The sequence below is a fragment of the Pleurodeles waltl genome, chromosome 2_1, assembly GCF_031143425.1.
Source record: "Pleurodeles waltl isolate 20211129_DDA chromosome 2_1, aPleWal1.hap1.20221129, whole genome shotgun sequence".
NCBI lineage: Eukaryota > Metazoa > Chordata > Amphibia > Caudata > Salamandridae > Pleurodeles > Pleurodeles waltl.
Window position 1 is genome coordinate 307,311,109 of NC_090438.1, and position 22,278 is coordinate 307,333,386.

Below are 22,278 nucleotides of genomic sequence, written 5' to 3' on the forward strand. Positions count from 1 at the left end.
CTTCACTGTCCACAGGCTCCACAGCTGCCACAACACCTCCATCCGGACCATCCTCCTGCAGAAAAGGCACCTGCCGTCGCAAAGCCAAGTTGTGAAGCATACAGCAGGCCACGATGATGTGGCACACCTTCTTTGGTGAGTAGAATAGGGAACCACCTGTCATATGGAGGCACCGGAACCTGCCCTTCCGGAGGCCGAAGGTCCTCTCTATAATCCTCCTAGTTCGCCCATGGGCCTTATTGTAGCGTTCCTCTGCCCTTTTCCTGGGATCCCTCACTGGGGTCAGTAGCCATGACAGGTTGGGGTAACCAGAGTCACCTGCAAATGGCGAGGGGCAACTGTTAGACACACACTAACTCTTAGGGACATCCCCAGACCCAGACACCTAGTCACACTGTATTGGGCCCATGTCCTCACCTAATAGCCACACACGGTGCCTCTGGAGTTGCCCCACCACGTAAGGGATGCTGCTATTCCTTAGAATGTAAGCGTCATGCACTGATCCAGGAAACTTGGCATTTACATGGGAGATGTACTAGTTGGCCAAACACACCATCTGCACATTCATAGAATGGTAACTCTTCCGGTTTCTGTACATCTGTTCACTTGTATCGGGGGGACCAAGGCCACATGTGTCCCATCAATGGCACCTATGATGTTGGGGATATGTCCCAGGGCATAGAAGTCACCTTTCACTGTAGGCAAATCCTCCACCTGAGGGAAAACGATGTAGCTGCGCATGTGTTTCAGCAGGGCAGACAACACTCTGGACAACACGTTGGAGAACATAGGCTGGGACATCCCTGATGCAATGGCCACTGTTGTTTGAAAAGACCCACTTGCTAGGAAATGGAGTACTGACAGGACCTGCACTAGAGGGGGGATTCCTGTGGGATGGCGGATAGCTGACATCAGGTCTGGCTCCAACTGGGCACACAGTTCCAGGATTGTGGTACGATCAAGTCTGTATGTGAGAATTACATGTCGCTCCTCCATTGTCGACAGGTCCACCACCGGTCTGTACACTGGAGGATGCCGCCATCTCCTCACCTGCCCCAGCGGATGTGTTCTATCGAGGAGAACAGCGAGCAGAGAGTCAACCAACACTGAGGTACGTAAACGCAACTTTATGGCAAAAAATTTGAAATTCGATATATGGCTGTATTAGTGTTTAAGCAAGGCCTAGATATGTGTGACACAGTCAAAATTAATGCGATGTGGCCCCCTGAAATGGCGGCTGCCTGACCTGTAATGTGGGACAAGGGGATATGAGGTAACTGCGCTGGCGTTGTACACCATCGCGGTAGGCAGTCGAAGACTGCGGCGCAATCCTGCATTGATTAACATTGGACCCTATGGGTCCCAGAAGCCAATGACGATGTACGCCGGCGGTGACGGTACGCACCGCCGCGGATGTCACCGCCATTTTCTCTCTGTTCAATTACTTGATACCTGATCTTTGACAGGAGAGGACCTACACTGCAAGTGCTGCTGTGACCTCAGTCTGTAAGAGACAATGGCTCATGTGTCTGGGGAAAGGGCCCCTGCCTTCAGCACAGAGGAGTTGGAGAAACTAATGGATGGGGTCCTCCCCCAGTACTTGCTACTCTACGGTCCTCCAGACAAAGAGGTAAGTACACTGTGAGCATGCCGAATGGGCAATGCCTGTGTGGAGTGGTGTTGATGAAAGATAGGAGGGGGGAGAATGAGACGTGCATGATACAATGGTGAGTGCATGTGTGTCATGGCAAGGGTAGGGATGCGTGCCAATGACTGTGACGGTGCGGACGGTTCTATTTTCTCCTTTTCCCCTGTACTATTCCTGTAGGTCAGCACCCACCAGAAGAAGGATATTTGGCGTGCCATCGCCAAGGAAGTCCGGACCCTGGGGGTCCACCACAGACAGAGCACCCACTGCCGCAAAAGATGGGAGGACATTCGCCGCTGGAGCAAGAAGACGGTGGAGGCCCAGCTGGGGATGGCCTCCCAATGTTGGAGGGGTGCCCGTCGCACCATGACCCCCCTGATGTTCCGGATCCTGGCGGTGGCCTATCCTGAGTTGGATGGGTGCTTGAGGGCATCACAGCAGCCAGAAGGGGGTGAGTACACTATCATTCTGCTGATTCAGTGCACATTGTAGGTGTCTGCGTGGGGGAGGTGGGCTGTGGGTTCCCCTAGGCCAGGGTGAGTTTAGTAGGCAAGGTCCCTTCTTAAGGCAGGCCCTCTGGCACCCCATCCCACCCCACCTGTGTTCAGAGCCAACTACACCTAGTCAGGCTCCTGTGACTTCCATGTGTGCAGCAATCGGGCATAGGCCTTGTAACCCATGTCCCTGTGATTAATTAGGGAACTCTAAGTGCACGGCGTAGTGCAGGGGGCTTCTGTGTCTTTAGTGTCCGCCAACAGTAGCGGTATTGCATGCACTCAACATGTCTTTCTTCTGTCTTCCCCCCCCTTTTTGTGGCTTCCCTGTTCTTGTGTGCATTAGCATCATCAGGCGGAGGAGCAGTGTCACCGGAGAAGGAGGCAGCTGCATCCCACATGGCCCTGGAGGGCGACACAATGGAGTCAGAAGCCACCAGTGGGACGGAGGGCGGTGGGAGCTCCACGGCGGGGACAGGAGCTGAGACCAGCGACATGGATTCCTCCTCTGATGGGAGCTCCCTTGTGGTGGCGGGTCCCTCTGTGCCCACCGCATCTACAGGTACAGCCACCACCCTCCCTACCAGCACCGCCCTCCCAGCAGCCCCTCAGCGTGTGCCCCGTGGCCGCTCACCCAGGAGGGTGGGCATCTCCTTCGCCCCAGGCACCTCAGGCCCTGCTCCAGTCAGCCCTGTGGCCCTCAGTGAGGAGGCCATTGACCTCCTCAGGTCCCTCACTGTTAGGTAGTCTACCATTTTGAATGCCATCCAGGGTGTAGAGAGGCAGTTGCAACAGACCAGTGCATACCTGGAGGGCATTCATTTTGGTCAGGCAGCCCAACAGTGAGCTTTTCAGACTCTGGCCTCAGCATGGATGGCAGCCATTGTCCCTGTCTCTAGCCTCCCCCCTCCAACTTCCTCCACCCAGACCCAAACCCCTGTACCTCAGCCTATCCCAAGCACACCATCAGACCAGCATGCACACATGTCAACACACAAGGGAAGCTCAGGCAAACATAAGCACCACACATCCCACAGGCACTCACGCAAGCATCATACACATGCAGACATACCAACATCCACTGCCTCCACTGTGTCCCCCTCCTCCTCATCTCCCTCCTCCCTCCCAGTCTCGTCTCCACTCAGACCTGCATGCACTACATCTTCAGCCACTACCTCCATCACCAGCACACCCAACACCACACCACGCTCATGTGCAGTCACCACCCCCACTACTATTCACACATCCACTGTGTCCTCTCCCAGTGTGTCTGTGAGCCCACCTCCCAAGGTACACAAATGCAGCCACACACCCACACAACAGCCATCCACCTCACAACAGCCTCTAGCCCATGCACCTTCACCCAAAGTCAGCAAACGAACACCTCCTACAACCACTACCTCTTCCTCCACTCCCAAACCCCCTCCATCTACCCATCCCAGTGTGTCCCAAAAACTTTTCCTGTCCAACCTTGACCTCTTCCCCTCACCTCCCCCACCCCTTCAGTCTCCTAGGGCCCGTCTTTCCAGGTCCCAACCCCGCACCTCAGCCACAACATCTGCGGGAACAGTGGTGCCAGTAGTAACCGGCTTCTGGAGTGCGCCAAACAGCAGGGCAGCCAGTGTGCCAAGGAGCCAGAACGTGGACAGTCCTCCACCTCAAAAGCACAAAAGGTTGGCCAGTGCCCGGCGGGAGAGAGGTAAAACATCTACCACCAAAGCCTCTCCCAGGGGTACAGTTGGGAGTGGGAAGACAGCTGCGCCACTATCCAAGGTGAGGGAGGGGAACAGAAAAACAGGCAAGTCGGCGCAAACCTGCACGGCGGACAAGACCGCCACCAGCACCGCTGCCAAGGACACCGCCGCCATCAGCACCGCTGCCAGCGACACCGCAGCCACAAACACTGCTGCCAAGGAACCTGCCGCCACAATCACCGCTGAACAGGATACCGCCGCCACCAGCACCGCTGCCAAGGACACTGCGGCCACAAGCACCGCTGCCAAGGACACCGCCGCCACAAGCACCACTGAACAGGACACCGCCGGGAGCTCTCCAATTTAGTTTGGCCCAAATTCCACCGCCCAAATCATATTATGGAGACATCTGAATTATCTATCACAAAACAAACTGATTTTGTAAGGTAGGCACCTGTGTTTTCCTTTTGTCCTTGCATTCTTCCAGGGGGGGTTGTAAATGTAATGTATCTACATGTACTTGTGTGTGTGTTATAGTGGGTGAGGGTGGGAGTGGGAGTGTTGCGTGTTGCGTGTGTGTGTCACTCTTTTTTCCCTCCCCGTGTCATAGGTGCAGTACTCACCGTGGTCTTCGCCGCCGTCTTTGTTGTTCCAGGTAGAGGAGCAGGAAGATAAAGGCTGGGAATATCTGGAGCTCAAGTTCCATGGCGTCCTGGTTCCTCGTGGGTTGTTTAGAGGTGAGCGTTTTCCCTTCCAAGTCCTGTTTCCACCGTGTTTTTGTTTGCGGTGAATCCGCCCAGTAAAAGGTGGCGGATTGGTGCCTTATAATACAGTGGGTGGAACCTTGTCTTCCGCCTGTCTGTTGGCGGTTACTGCCGCGGTGTTTGTTTGTACCGCCGTGGCGGTCGGAGTGTTAAAGTGGCTGTCTATGTTGGCGGTTTCCGTCATGGTCGTGATTCCTTTTCTTTTACCGCCGGCCTGTTGGAAGTTTTACTGCCGCTTTAACACCGACCGCCAGGGTTGTAATGACCCCCTATATTCCTACTGCAAAGAGCAAATCTGTATTTTATGTAAACAGCTGAGTACATTAGTAAAGTGAGCCATTTCCTGAGCTATAACACAAATGAAATTTATGTGCGGGATGGGTGGAGGCTATGGAGAGATGGAAGGCACTTTTACTGGATGGTAATGAGGGAATCCGAGGAGGAGGACATGGGAGTGGGAGCACCAATAATGATTGTTGGACTGGGCGCAGGAGGTGCTAAAGACTGTGACGAACGGTATGTAACAAGGTGTTTTTTGAGTGTTTTGAAAGAACGTGCTGATTGAGGTACGAAGCGCAGGTAAGGTGGCCTCTATTGTTGCACTTATCACACAAACACAAGCAATTTTGTGACTGTCTACGTAGGCTAGTGTTTTAGAGCAACAGTTTAGCTAATAGCAGAGATGGCATCTTGATGGATGACTGTTGCTGACGCCGTCACTTGGGTTATAGAGGACAGCTCTGACATAGGATCAGAGACTGAGACAGCAGATACTGAGACAGCATCTGAGGGATAGGACAATGGCGCAGACTCTGGGAGTGATTCTTCAATCGGAGAAATCCCATTGGATAACTCCTCTTCCAGTAAATTATGAGGGAGGTGATGAGGACAGTCCTGCTGTCCCTTCGCAAGCACAGTCTGTGCAACGGGGCAATAGTGGGTTAGCCCAACCCAGAGAGCATGCAAATGCGGGGGCAAGCACAGAGAAAGAGTACTCTCTTGGGAGCTCTCCAATTTAGTTCGGCCCAAATTCCACCGCCCAAATCGTGTTATGGAGACATCAGAATTATCTATCACAAAACAAACTGGTTTTGTAAGGTAGGCACCTGTGTTTTTGGTCCTGGGTTCGGTGGCCATATAGGGAAACATACTAAACCCAAACATTTCTGGAAACTAGACATCCAGGGGAGTCCACAGAGGTGTGACTTGTGCGATTTCCCCAAAGTTTTCCTACCCAGAATACCCTGCAAAGCTGAAATGATGAATAAAAACTCAATATTTCTTGCATTTCTGTCACACAAACTACAGGAATATGCTGGGATCCACAAAATTCCTACCACCCAGTGATTCCTCACCTGTCCTGATAAAAACACTACCCCTCTTGAGTGCCTATACCTAGTGCCTGCGTCAGGAATGGATCACCCCAGTGTCAACAGTTGCCTCATGTAAGGACCAACATTGACCGTTGTGTGATCTATTCCTGTTGCGGGCTCTAGGCCTACCCACACAAGTGAGGTACCATTTTTATCGGGAGACTTGGGGGAACGCTGGGTGGGAGGAAATTTGTGGGTCCTCTCAGATTCCAGAACTTTCTGTCACCGAAATATGAGGAAAAAGTGTTTCTTTGGCCATATTTTGAGGTTTGCAAAGGATTCTGGGTAACAGAATATGGTGAGAGTCCCACAAGCCAGCCGATCCTGGATTCCCCTGGGTGTTTAGTTTTAAAAAATGCGCAGGTTTGGTAGGTTTCCCTTGGTGGCGGCTGAGCTAGAGCCCAAAATCTACAGCTAGGCACTTTGCAAAAAACACGTCAGATTCAGTGTAAAAATGTGATGTGTCCATATTGCCTTTTCTGTCGTGAGCATTAGGCCTACCCATGCAAGTGAGGTACCATTTTTATCGGGAGACTTGGGGGAACACAGAATAGCACAAGTGTTCTTGCCCCTTGTCTTTCTCTAAATTTTGTCCTTCGAAATGTAAGACAGTGTGAAAAAAAGACGTCTATTTGAGAAATAGCCTGTAATGCGAATGCTAGTATGGGCACCCCGGAATTCAGAGATTTGCAAATAACCACTGCTTCTCAACACCTTATCTTGTGGCCATTTTGGACATACAAAGGTTTTCTTGATACCTATTTTTTACTTTTCATATTTTAGCAAATGAATTGCTGTATACCTGGAAAAGAATGAAAACCCATTGCAAGGTGCAGCTCATTTATTGGGTCTGGGTACCTAGGGATCTTGATGAACCTACAAGCCCTATATATCCCTGCAACCAGAAGAGTCCAGCACATGTAACGGTATATTGCTTTAAAAACTCTGACATTGCAGAAAAAAGTTATAGAGTAAAACGTGGAGAAAAATGGCTGTTTTTTCAGCTCAATTTCAATTTTTTTTTATTTCAGCTGTTATTTTCTGTAGGAAAACCTTGTAGGATCTACACAAATGACCCCTTTCTGAATTCAGAATTTTGTCTACTTTTCGGAAATGCTTAGCTTTCCGGGATCCAGTATTGGTTTTACACCAAATCCTGTCACTAACTGGAAGGAGGCTGAAAGCACCAAAAATAGTAAAAATGAAGTATGTCCCAGTAAAATGCCGAAATTGTGTTGAAAAATGTGGTTTTATGATTCAACTCTGCCTCTTCCTGAAAGCAGGGAAGATGGTGATTTTTGCACCGCAAACCCTTTGTTGATGCCATTTTCAAGGAAAAAAACACAAGCCTTCTTCTGCAGCCCTTTTTTTGAAAAAAATGAAAATTTTGGTGTATTTTGGCTAATTTCTTGGTCTCCTCCAGGGGAACCCAGAAACTCTGGGTACCTTTAGAATCCCTAGGATGTTGGAAAAAAAGGACGGAAATTTGGCGTGGATAGCTTATGTGGACAAAAAGTTATGAAGACCTAAGCGTGAACTACCCCAAATTGCCAAAAAAGGGCTCAGCACTGGGGGGGGGGGGAGGAAAGGCTCAACAGCTAAGAAGTTAAGAGTCACACATTTATATATATGGCTTATGTACTCAGTTCCCTTTCTATTCTTTCTTTGTTTGAAATTTTCATTTGTTCTTCATATAACATGATTTACTTACAGTATTTTGTTACAAAAATATTTTTATTCCCATTCTTCTATTTTAATTATCCCATTTTCAATGCAAACTCCTTTGATTTTGATTTTGTTTTTGTAGTGAAGATGGTTGCAAAATGTAAATTTTGTGCATTTCAGATTTTGTCGAGCATGATAAACTATGTAAAAGAAAAAGAGTACAGCATTTATGAGACTAGCCAAATGTTAACCTCATTTTGATTTTTGTATGAAATATAACCTAAATGCTTTTCTCTATTGTAAGCAACTTCGGGACAGAGGTACTGTTCTAAATGTACAAAACGATTGTGGGTTTAGGGTTCCTTTGCCCGGCGCCTTCATCTCCAAACCAGCCACAGTGGTTTGTTAATAATCCAAGTCCATCAGAAGGAGGTGATGTTAAATTCTTATTTCATTTTATGTTTCCATTAAAATATCCCACAATGATTCAAATAATCCTTATTTCTATTTGTCAAGTATTTCTTTAATCAATCCATTTTTTCAGTGTACAGCCAGCTAACATATTTCGAGGGACAAGCCCTGTTCTACAGAACTTATGATTCATTTGTGACATCAGTTTGTGAATTTCCTATTCATGGTAGTTGCGGCATTACAGTATCAGCAACAAAATGCATGATCCGGACCACTTCAATGGATTCCCAAAACATATTAGTAATCCTGTTCAGTAATAAGTATTGGGAATGCATGGATTGGCCATGGTCACACATTTCGTTCAGTAAGTGCGACATTCACAATTTAGACACAAATTTGGATTGGGCCTTATAGAGATAAAAGGACATTTAACTACAACTCATTTAAAACATACTTCCTTGAAAGCAGGGCTGTAACTGTCCAATTAAATGATTAATAATATTGTTGCCTGCTGTGAAATGTAGGTACTGTCCCAATCACAACTGAAACACAACATTGCAGTGAGCCTTCATCTGCTACCTATGATAGGCAGGGCAAGTGACTGTACCTACTACTCTATGGAGACTATGAAGGGGGCTTAAAAATGCAACATTCCCCTTTATGACATAGTGACACCTTTAAATATTTCTCAGGTGCCCTAAATCTTATGTGACAACCTCATCTGTCCTTGTTTATTGGCCAATAACATTTACTTAGTGATCCATGGCTTACAGACCCTAATGGTATGACAGCAAAACAAAACCTCAAGTCAATGAATGTAAAGTGAAATTATCTGAAAAGTCAGTTCTAGCTGATATGACACAACACATTGACACAGGACCACTTGATCATAAGTCATCTACACAATATTGGAGACATCAATAAGCGGTCACCTAACTTTAAAATAGCGTATGGAAGCCCAATGCTTTAGTAGACTCTGTGCCCCTAGGTCTAGACAGTGTAAGAACGCACCTTTGGATTCAATGCTATCAATGCCAGATTGTTCTTCAATTGTTAAAATGTTGTTTAACTTTACTAAAAAACAGATCATTAAGAAATTGATAATTATATTGTATTGTTTAATTAAATACACACACTGTAGTTTTATGGATATATGCACATTTCAATTTTATATCACACAAGATGGGAAAGATTATAATTGCAATTTATACAATAGTTTTATATTACAGTAAACACAGTAATGAATGCAAATTAAATTATGAATTTGAATTTTTTAACTTAAACCTAAGAAGGTCCAAGAACAAAAGTTACTTAGCCTTCCCTTGGTAGAGTCTCACTCTAAATCAAATAGATTTTTACCTACATTTGTGTTGCTATCATTAACTTATGAATGTGGTCGGGGTAACACAGAAACAATTAGGGATTACTTTCTTTTTTAACCCCTTCACTGCTAGGCCTTTTCCCCCCTCAGGTGCCAAGTCTTTTTTTGGCTATTTGGGGCAGTTCACGCTTAGGCCCTCATAACTTTTTGTCCACATAAGCTACCCATGCCAAATTTGTGTCCTTTTTTTTCAACAACCTAGGGATTCTAGGGGTACCCAGAGTTTGTGGGTTCCCCTGAAGGAGACCAAGAATCTAGCCAAAATACAACAAAAATGTTTTTGTTTTTTTTAAATGGGGAAAAAGGGCTGCAGAAGAATGCTTGTGGTTTTTTTCTTGAAAGTGGCATCAACAAAGGGTTTGCAGTGCTAAAATCACCATATTCCCAGCTTTCAGGAACAGGCAGACGTGAATCAGAAAACCATATTTTTCAACACAACTTTGGCATTTTACTGGGACATACCCCATTTTTACTATTTTTGTGCTTTCAGCCTCCTTCCAGTTAGTGACAGAAATGGATATGAAACCAATGCTGGATCCTGGAAAACTAAACATTTCTGAAAAGTATACAAAATTCTAAATTCAGCAAGGGGTAATTTGTGTAGATCCTACAAGGGTTTTCTTCAGAAAATAACAGCTGAAATGAAAAAATATTGAAACTGAGGTGAAAAAAACAGCAATTTTTCTCCACGTTTTACTCTGTAACTTTTTACTGCGATGTCAGATTTTTTAAAGCAATATACTGTTACGTCTGCTTGACTCTTCTGGTTGCAGGATATACATAGGGCTTGTAGGTTCATCAATAAATGCGCTGCGCCTTGCAATGGGTTTTCATTCTATACCTAATATACAGCAATTCATTTGCTGAAATATAAAGAGTGAAAAATAGTTATCAAGAAAACCTTTGTATTTCAAAAATCCGCACAAGATAAGGTGTTGGGAAGCACTGGTTATTTGCACATCTCTGAATTCTGTGGTGCCCATACTAGCATGTGAATTACATGCCATTTCTCAAATAGACGTCTTTTTTACACACTGTCTTACATTTGGAAGGAAAAAATTTAGAGAAAGACAAGGGGCAATAACACTTGTTTTGATATTTTGTGTTCCCCCAAGTCTCCCGATAAAAATGGTACCTCACTTGCATGGGTAGGCCTATTGCTCGTGACAGGAAACGCAACATGGACACATCACATTTTTACATTGAAATCTGACGTGTTTTTTGCAAAGTGCCTAGCTATAGATTTTGCCCTCTAGCTCACCTAGGGAAACCTACCAAACCTGAGCATTTTTGAAAACTAGACATCTAAGGAAATCCAATATGGGGTGACTTGTGGGGTTCTCGCCAGGTTCTGTTACCCAGAATCCTTTACAATCCGCAAAATCTGGCCTAAAAAACACTTTTTCCTCACATTTCGGTGACAGGAAGTTCTGGAATCTGAGAGGATCCACAAATTTCCTCCCATCCAGCGTTCCCCCAGAGTCTCCCGATAAAAATGATACCTCACTTGTGTGGGTAGGCCTAGTGCTCGCAACAGGAAATGCCCTAAAACACTAGCTTGACGCATATAAATTATCAAATACAAAACTACCTGTTTTTGCGAGGGGCACCTGCGTTTTTGGTCGTGGGCTCAGCAGCCATCTAGGGAAACCTACCAAACCCAGACTTTTCTGAAAACTAGACACCCGAGGGAGTCCAGGGAGATGTGACTTGTGTGGATCCCCAAAGGTTTTCATACCCAGAGTCCTCAGCAAACCTCAAATTTAGCTAAAATCAAATGTTTCCCACATTTTTCCCACATATCAAATCACATTTTTCCCACATTTCTGTGTGGGATCACCACACCGGGACAAATTTCCTACCACCCAACGCTCTCCTCAGTCTCCCTGTAAAAATGATACCCCACTTGTGTAGGTGGGCCAAGTGCCTCTGACAGGGCACTACACTGCCTACAACCTCCACGCCCTCAATCCAGGATGCTTATCCACCTGCTTCCAGTCCACCCTGACGCGCACCAAAGGACCCTTCTCCTCCAAAGCCTGCAACTTCACCTGCAACATAACGTCCAAGCTCTAACCCAAAACCTCAGACTGCCGCCTAAGATGCATCCTGCTTAACACCCGCTCCGTCCACAAGCATGCAATCGAACTCTTGGACCTACTGATCAAATCCTCGCCGGACATCGCATTCCTAACCGAAACCAGGATGAATTCCACCTCAGAACCAAACATAGCCATAGCCATACCAGAAAACTACAAGATCACCAGAAGAGACCGCAGCAACCAACCAGGAGGAGGAATAGGTCATAGTCCACAAAAACACCAGAAGAGTCTCCAGCAGCTCCGACACCATCAAATCCGCCGAGCACCTCCATTTCAAAATCCACATCAACGCCAACACCACCCTCAGAGGAACACTGGTCTATTGACCCCCAGGCCCCAGACCGCATTTCTGCGACAACATCACCGACGCCATCAGCTCCCAAGCCCTCACCTCAACGGACTACATTCTCCTCGGGGACCTGAACTTCCACCTAGAAAACAACAACAACATCAACAGCATCAACAGCACCAACCTAATTGACAACCTCTTCAACCTCGGCCTCAAGCAACTTGTCACGTCTCCCACCCACACCGCAGGATACACACTCAACCCCATCTTTTCAGCCAGCAACCACATCTCCTTCCGCCACACCACCGAGCTCCTATGTACGGTCACTCACCACCTCATCACTAAACCCCCCCGCCGCTACTGGAACAAAATCTCAACAGGACAGCTGATCTCCACCCTCAGCCAGGCACCTCCCACCAGGACCCGGGACCCCAGCTCAGCCGCCACCTACCTGCAAGAATGGCTAGAAGACTGCACCAACACCCTCGCACCACTCAAACAACCCTCAGACTCCCACCACAGACCCAAGGCCAGCTGGTTCACCCCCGACCTGCAGGCCTCCAAACAGGAATGTTGAAGAATGGAGAAGACCTGGTGCCTTGCACCCACCGAATCCAACTACACCGCCCTCAAGACTGCCTTCGGCAAACATCACCAGCTGATCCGCACAACCAAAAGAACCAACTACAAAAGCAGAATAGACACCAACGCCCACAACAACAAAGAGTTCTTCGGCATCATCAAAGAACTCTCCAACCCCAGGACCTGCTCCCACGAACCCTCGCCATCACAGGAACTCTGCAACTCCCTCACCACTCACTTCCGTCGAAAGATCGAAGACATCCACAACAGCTTTGAACCCCATACCCATCAGCCAACCACAGACAACCAAGAACCCAACGCATCAAACAACACCAACCCTCTATGCTCCTGGACCCACGTCAACAATGAAGAGACCATCAACACCATGGCCTCCATCCACTCCTGCTCCCCATCGGACCCCTGCCCGCACCAAATCTTCAACAAAGCTAGCAACATCATCGCACCCCCACCTCTGCGCAATCATTAACAGCTCCTTCGAGACAGCCACCTTCCCGGAGAGATGGAAACACACTGTCGTCAACGCCCTGCTGAAGTAACCCAAAGCAGGTCCAGATAACCCCATTAACTAGCGACCTATCTCCCTCCTCCCCTTCCCAGTGAAGGTCATCAAAAAAATCATGAACAGCCAACTCTCCCGCTACCTAAAAGAAAACAAAGCACTTGATGCCTCCCAATCCGGATTTTGCAAGAACCACAGCACGGAGACCCCACTCGTTGGTGCCACAGATGACATCAGGACTATGCTCGACAAAGGCGAAACCGCAGCTCTCATCCACTTGGACCTTTCCACAGCTTTCGACACCGCCTGTCACCACACCCTTCGTACACACCTCCACAACACCGGAATCCATGGCAAGGCCCTCGACTGGATCTCCTCTTTCCTCTCTGGCAGAACCCAGAGAGTCAGCCTTCTGCCCTACCTGTCGCAATCCCCCGAAACCGTCTGTGGCATCCCTCAAGGATCCTCCCTCAGCCCAACACTTTTCAACGTTTACATGGCTCCCCTCAGCAACATCGCACGATCCCACAACATCAACATAATATCCTAGGCAGATGACACCCAGCTGATCATCTCTCTCACGAAAGACCCTACAACAGCAAGAAACAACCTCCACAAGGGACTTCATGCTATCGCTGACTGGATGGAATCAAGCTGCCTCAAGCTAAACACAGACTAAACAGAGGTTCTCATCCTCGGCAGCAACATCTCTGCCTGGAACGACTCCTAGTGGCCTACATCCCTTTGAGCCACCCCCACCCCCACCACCCAAGTACGGAACCAAGGCATCATCCTTGACTCAGCACTCAACATGCTACAACACCCTCTGCATGCTCCGCAAGATTTTCAAGTGGATTCCCGTAGAAACCAGAAAAACAGTCACCCACGCCCTAGTCAGCAGCCGACTGAACTTCGGCAACGCACTCTATGCAGGAACCACGGGCAAATTGCAAAAGAAAATGCAACGCATCCAAAACGCCTCCCCCGACTCATCCTTGACGTCCCACGCCACAACCACATCTCAGCCCATCTCAGAGAACTACACTGGCTACCCGTGTCGAAGAGGATCACCTTCAAACTACTCACCCACGCACACAAAGCCCTCCACAACACACGTCCGGCCTATCTCAATGACAGACTCACCTTCCACACCCCCGCCCGCCAGCTCCGCTCCGCCAGCCTCGCCCTCGCCTCCGTCCGTCGCATCCACCGCTCCACCACCAGTGGAAGATCCTTCTCAGACCTCGTCGCCAAGACCTGGAACTCACTACCGCTCATCTACGCCAGACCCAAGACCTCCTAGCCTTCAGAAAACACCCCAAGACATGGCTTTTCGACCATTAGCTCACCCCCTCCCCAGCGCCTTGAGACCCTAACGGGTGAGTAGCGCGCTTTATAAATTGTTTGATTGATTGATTGATTGAAAAACATGTCATATTTGAGGGGGAACCAAAGCGGGTCCAAAAGGGCAGGTTGATCAAAAAACATTTTTAGGCTGACAAGTGCAGCAGAATTTTTAGTGGTATAGATGAGACAATGCTCAGTGGTAGGAATTTTGTGGATTCCTGCAGATTCCGGAAGGTTCCATCACAAAAATGTGGGAAAAATGGGTGATTTCCAGCCAAGTTGGAGGTTTGCAGGGCATTGTGGGTAAGAAAATGGTGAGGGGTGCATGTGAAGCACACCACCCTGAACTCACCCAGAGGTTTAGTTTTCAGATGTGTCTAGGTCTTGTGGATTTTTCTACATGGCAGCATCCCGAAGTCCAAAAAGTGCAGCCCTCACCATTCCAAGTGGGACAATTTTGAGAGTTATTCAAGCTCTCATGGCCCAAAGGTAAAACCAAAACCCAAAATAATGAAATGTCCTCTTGCTTGCCACGGAATAAGATGTTTTAGTGTGAGGGGGAGAGATGAAAGACTATTACCCCCTTCAGTTGGGGTGGGGGCATAACCAGGCCCATACTGGTTGGTAGCCACCACCCCACTATATATATATCTTTTTTTTAATTCCCTGGCATCTAGTAGACTTTCTGCCCCCCCGGGGTGTGGATGGGGGGTACTTGCCCAATCTGCCCTGTGGTGGGCTGAACAACTTTGGCCCCATTTATTTGGGGTGGGGGTATGGCCATACCACCACCCTCTTATTTTGAAAAAAAATCTTCCCTGGTCTCTAGTGGGCTTTCTGCACCCCTTGGGGGCAGATGGGCCTTCCAAAAATAGGCTGACACACAGCAATGTGCCCCCATGGGGAGTTACCCTTGCCCAAGGGACTGCCCCTCCAAACAAAACACACACATAGACACACACCAATCCCTGGTATCTAGTGGATTCTGTCCCCCTTGGTGTCAGATTGGCCTAACAAAAGTAGGCCGATCTGCCCCCAAGGGAGACGAAAATGGCCTAAATACAATTTGCCCCCCAGGGGAGTGACCCTTGACTAAGGGGTCGTTCCCCATACTTAAAAACACAAAGTAAATAAAAAAATATATATATCCCTGGTGTCTGGAGGTTTCGGGTGCAGATCGGCCTGACTATATTAAGCCAATCTGCCTCCGGGGGGAGGCAGAAATGGCCTAAAAATATTTTGCCCCCCCCGGGGAGTGGCCCTTGCCCAAGGGGCCGCTCCCCTCATGACAATTACCACAAAAAAGATTCCCTGTTGTCTAGTGGGCATTTCAGCTGCCCGATCGCTATCGGGCATCAGAAATGCTGAGAGAGACATGAAAGGAGAGGAAAGGCCTTTCCTCTCCTTTCATGCCTTTCTTAGCACCTCCAGTGATCTTTTTCCAGTGTGGAGGGGCAGGCCTCTCATGAGATCAGCGAGTGCGATCACGCGCTGACGTCATCAGACACAAAAGAGGGGGTGGGGGGAAGGGGAAGCGATTCCCCTTCCAACCCTGACCTGGGAGGTGGGGGTGGTGGCCCTCGGTGGGAGCGCTAGTGCTTTCCCCGCGGGCCGGTACACGGGTGTAATGGTTACATCTGTGGCACCTGAGAGACGCAGCCACGGACGTAACCATTATATCCGTGACATACAAGGGGTTAAAGAATTCTGAGGCAATCCCAGCACATTGGTTATGAATAGTGATAGAGAGCTCCTTCTGTGTTTCTATGCTGCTTACAAGGCAACAAAGTCTGATAAATATCCATCAGGAGCATTTACTAATTTTTCACACAGTTGTGCACAGCAAGAAATCTTGCTGCACTGCGTTGTGTGAAAGGTAGAGCAGAAATCATCCATAGTTACAGAGATATGGAGCATTTCTGCTCCCCCCTTCTGCTGGCACACTGTGTTGCCTAGCGCCAATGCAGGCACCCTTGCCAAATGGTGTCAGGGTGGCATTACAGGCAGAATTGTTTTTTTTGCATGAAGGAACACCTTCCTGCACAACAACAATCCTTAAAGGCATATTCTTCTTTCTATGTGTACTGCAAAATGAAACACAACAGGAAAGAGGAAGTAACAGCAACAAATAAAGCTATTTCTCCTTGTTACTCCTCTGTTGGGTAGGCACACCGTTTTGTGCAAACAGAGTTTTACAAGTCATCGTAAATCTGGGTTTGATTCAAAATACATGGGAACATCCATAGTCCACCCATGTAACACCTATCTGACTCACAGTAAGGCCTTACAAAGATTTGCACTCCAATAAAAAACAATACGGTGGTGCACCACTCATCAAAAATATTCAAAGAATCCAGTCCTCTTGTCATAGGATATGATAATTCAACGACTGATCACACGGGCATCTCCTTTTAAACCTGTTACATTTCTGATATTTCTGGTATTCTGGATTCACTATCATATTCCCTTGTCAGTTTCTTCTGTCACACTTTTTTGAAGTTATTATTGTCTATTCCATGTTTTATGACTATATATATATATATGCATGTTATCATATACATGTACACGCTTCTATTTCCACGTTTACCTCTAATTTTAAATTTCATTTTTTATTTTCTGACTCTCAAACAATGTACCATTATGGTTATATATGTAAGTGTTGTATGTTTCTTCATGTCCATCATATGTTATGTTACAGCCCTGAAAAAGTCCTATGTCAAACGCCGAAACGCGTTGGCTGTTATTACTACTTACGTTATGCATTGTGAAGAATTAATGGAGGAATAAGAAAATAAAAAGAAGAATTATCATATCCCTATGTCAAGAGGACTGGATTCTTTAAACTGAATATTTTTGATGAGCGGTGCACCACCGTATTGTTTTTTATAATTGTTTTTTCTTAACTTTTTTCTTACAAAAAGGTTAGCACCTTTGCTGCAGGTGCATTGGTGGGATGCACACATAAGGCATCTGAATGTCCTATTGAAAATACAGTTGGGAACATATAGGGATTAGTGCGCGGTCTATGAGCCTGCTGCGTTCTGCCTCCCCTCCTTTTCTTTCAAAGATTTGCACTCCCTTTGAATTTACAAAACCATGCAAAGCCACACAAATGATTTTGCATTGGGGCCACAAAAGTGATACAACACTGACACTAAATCGTACTAAGTCTGGGCCCTAGTCTTGGGAAATAACTGGCACAGTTAATTCATTCACTGTGCTATATATTAATGACTATAACTGCAATCCATTTGCAGTGATTTTAGTATGTTATATATTGCTGATGCCCACTCACTAACCTTTAGTATACCTGCCCCCAAGTGTGTCTAGTCTGTCAACAACTTTTGAGCTCGATTTAGCTGACAACACAATTGCGAACAGCTTTCCTTTTTGCAGTTTAGACAGTCACCTGCACTGGAAGAATAATAGAGCAGCAAGAGGTGTGTGGCCTACCGTTGTGATGATATGAGCATATCTAGGACCATTAAATAATCAAAGTAAACGGGATCAACACAAATATAAACAAGATCTGAGAATGGTTAAAATCACAAGAAAATATTGCAGGGCAAATTGTCATAGGGCACTTGCCATGATAGAAATTTCCTCATGCCTAATGAAACTCTTCCTTGAATAAATGTTGTTGGGGAAAAAATGCCAAACCTGTATATGAAGTTTATTCCATGATGCCATGTGGGCACTCCAAATTCGAATAGATCATTAGTGCCTCTTCAGAATCAGCTTTTTTGCACTTTAGCTTGCTCTGATTTAGAGAAGGAATTTATGCTCCACCACTTTCAAAGTTCACCAGCCATCACTGACTCACAACCTCCTATGCCACAGTCCTGGGAGCCATTTGGGATTAAGACCCTCTAGTGTGTTTGCCTGTCACTATTCTTGTGAGTATGACTGTCCTGCGTTTGTATACGGGGAACCTGGGTGGAAAACTAATCGGGGTGGAGCTTACAGTTTTGTTTTTAACTATTTTTGAGAAAGATTAATGTAGGATGTAGTATTATGTGATTTAGCAATGACGGGACCTATTTGGTTCCTGATGGACTCAATTGAACTGTGACATAAGTGTTAGGGTGTTGTCAATAGATTTCATGTGTAGAATGTTGAGTTTGTAGTTACGTGCAGAGCAATAAAGATGTGCAAGACCATGCTCCATGTGTAGTGTAGTTATTAATGAGTACTCAGGATGGGAAGGATGCTGCATAGTAGACACTCAGAGACACTGTAATGTAAAAAGGTTTCAGCCACAATATGGCACTTCCTCAAATCTCGAGCCAAACTCTAATCATTTCTATTGTTCATCTCACCAACCATCCTCAAACAAACATCTGTGATTGGAATGGTCAGGAGAGACAGTGTTGTACAGGAAGAGAAATAAAAAGGACTCTCAATATAGAAAATACATTGGGAAATATTTCTCCTTAGAGTTACGAAACAGTTAGAATTCAGGATAAATCCAGATGGCAGTCTTGAGCTTTAATGGCAATCATCCGTCATGTTGGTTGTATGATTGAATAACACATATCATTACAGCGCATGCTGTCATAACACCGTCATTACAATGTTTGCATCCTTAGCCCATATGCCTTTACTGTAGAATGAAAATGATTACCACACATGCCTTTAGCACGCATGCTTTTACAGCAAACATTTTGTTGTAAAGGCACGCTTGGTAAAGACATTTGCATGGTAAAAGTTAATGAGAAGAGATGATCTTGAAGGATCCCTTCCCCTTTGTGAATGGGGTGCCAATATGTTTTCAGAGCTGACAGTGGTCCCATTCACCACTGACTTCTCTGAAAAAATGAAAAGGAAACTTTTCATTTTGTTTTTGTAATGCATCATATTTTCCTTTGAGGGAGACGGGCTGTATTTTAAAAAAAACAGTGGGTCACCATCCCTGTGAGTGCAGCCATTCTCAATGGGGTCGCAAATTGCGACTTACCTCATGAATTTTAACGAGACATGTCATTTGCGACCCCATTGGAAATCTCAAACACTGTTTGTACATTTTTTTTTGCGATGCACAATTTTCAATTCCCAAACAGATTGCAAATTGCTAGTCACAAAAGAAAATGTCATACATCTGGCCCTAAATTCTGTAAAATATTGAAAAAAAGTTTTCGAAAAAAATATAATCGAGGACTTCCTATAAGTGTATGTCTGTATGTTTGTTGGACTAGTGTTTCTGTTTAGAATTCCTTGTTTAATGTACATAGATTGAAACCTATTATATATTTTTTTTTGCTTGAATCTTTTTATTGTTATTTTTGTATTCATAATTGCATTACAGGCGTATAAAACATGCACATTATACAGACATACATTGCAGTAGGGGAAGCTAGAGACAGTACTCCCGGCATAATTTGTAGATGTCATGTGCATTAACTGACAGTTAACATATCTGCAATTGGTGTCCATATGTTACATCTAGTATAAGAAGGGAGTTCAACAGGCCTAGGTTGTAGTACACAGTCCCCTTTCCGGGGCACTCGTCGCAGCGAGTGTACAAATTGTCCTGAGATATCCTCTCAATGAACAGCTCTTTCTCATAGCTCATATAAAGGTAAGGATTCAGCATTAATTGCAAATAAAACAATACAACCACAAGAACTAGTAACAACTTGGAGTCCATTTCAAGCACCTAACTAGCCCCCCGGTACCATGGTTCTGTCTACTCTGCCCATCTAAGTCTCACAGTACGTGAACACAAGGGTTGTCTCCCATTCGATCCACTAGGGTCTTAATCCTCCCAAAGGGGGATGCAAACAAAGTATGCATGTCGCTAGAGACACAGCAGCTAGTTCCTGCGCATGGGCAGCTCATTCAGTCATTCAGTCATTCAGTGCGTCATTATCTACAGCAGTTCCCGTGTCCACCCTCTGCCCCAACTCCTGCAGCTTATCCAGCATCACATCCCAGGCTGCAGCCAGGGGATATTTACTTAAGTCCAAATTGTCCTCTCTCCGCAGTGCCACTCTCTCAGCTCCCGCCCACACCATGAAAGATTTCTCCCACGCCATTATTGTTTGAGGCTCCTTGGCTTTCCATCTCCTGGTAATTAGGCGTTTGGCCGTCAAGAGACCAAAATCTAGGAATCTCTGTGAGGCTTTATGTTTCTTAGTTTAGGGGAAAAGACCCAGAATACAGGCTTCCCATGTGGATAGCATTTGTTGCACTGTGCACTTCGATAATCGTGTCGTAACGCAGCATCAGTGTTTAAAGAGAGACAGGACCATAACATATGGAGTAAGTCTGCCCCCACCAGCATATAGCGGGGACAGGCAGCATCCACTCGGTGGAAATATTTATTGAGTTTAGCCGGCATGAGGTAGGCCCTGTAAAAGACATAAAATTGGATTAGGTGAAACCTAGAATTGTGCGGAATGTTAATGTGGCTTGACAATGCTACAGCCCATTCTTTGTCAGGGCAAGGCCTGGCAAATTGCCTTGCCAGCTAGTACGCAGCACAGCACAAGTGTGAACTGTGTGTATTTGGAGTGCATCCGTGAACCATCGTCTCAAGTGTCTGCTCTGCCCCATGACCTGCATATACTGTAGCAATAAGTGTAGTGGCGGCTCAGTTGTTATGTCTCCCCCGTGACCTGATAGTGTCGCTATCAAGGAATTATATAAAAGAAACTTCCTTGATGGCAGACCTGTCTCTGCTGCTAGCGTAACAAATAGGATTAGCACGCCCGCACTGGATAAATCCCCCAGTGTATGCAGATCAGCCACATGTCAGGGCTTCAGCTCAGCACCACTCAGGAGCCGTGAATCTCGTTGTGTGCCCAGCAGTGCCAAGGCAGGTGCATAGGGAAGAGTTGTGTGCATGAGGTGCAAGCTTCTGCAGTAGCAGCGGTGAGCCACACCCACCAGAAGCGCCTCCTGTGTCCTCAGCTTTGCAAGGGGGTGGAAGAGATTTAGTATCTCGGGCACTGGCCAGGGTTTTTTTTTTGTGGCTGTGTCAGACAACTGGTAGCCAGAAAGCCACTGTGCCACCCAATGGAGCTGGGAGGACAGATAGTACTACTCCATATATGGCACCACCAGGCCGACCCATCCAGAGGCGAGTACAGTTTCATCAACGCCACTCTACAATGGCCCTTGTTCCATTTAAATTCCCTGATTTTGGATTCCAGCTCCCTGAAGAATTTGGCCGGAACATAGTAGGGAGGCAGGGAGAAGTAACATAGCAAGTAAGGGAGAACCACCATTTTCAGAATGGCATTTCTTCCCATCGCTGAAAGCGGTAATGTTTGCCAGAAATTCACCTGGGCTCGGATAGAGGTCACTGCCCACCTGAGGTTTCCACAGTGGAGATCCTCTTCTGTGTGGACTATGCTGATGCCCAGATATCAGAACATCCTAGGCTGCCAGGGAATAAGTATCCCGGAAAGGCGAAGGCCTGGGTTTAGCAGGCCGGGGTTGAAGGGGAACAAGCATGATTTCACCCAGTTATCCCGCAACCTGGAGAGTGCATCGAATGTGTGCAGTATGTCCGCAATTCTGACAGGGACATTGTCAATATCCCTAAGGTACAAAAGAAGGTCGTTCGCGTATAGATACACAATATGTGGACCGCCACCCCGCTGGATATTCCAGTCCTCCCCTCTCTGACAGAGCTCCACCGCCAAAGGCTCCATCGCAAGGGAAAATAATAGCAGGGAGAGGGAGCAGCCCTGTTGGGTTTGTCTACCCACTTTGATTGGGTCAGAGATGGCCAGCTGCAGTTGGGTATATAACAGTTTTGCCAGTCGCATAAAGTAGGAGCCCAGACCAAATTGTTGCAGCGCTTCAAATAGGTAGGGCAATTCAAGGTAAACAAAGGCTTTTTCCAGATCAAGTTAGAGGGAGCCCGCCCAAGGCCAGTCCTGTGTCGAGTATCTCCTGACCCTGAATAAACCACCTGATGTTCAGTGAGGTGCTGCGAACTGGCACAAAGCCTTTCTGGTTGGGGTGAATCAAACAAGGCTCCAAAGGTGACAGTCGCGTC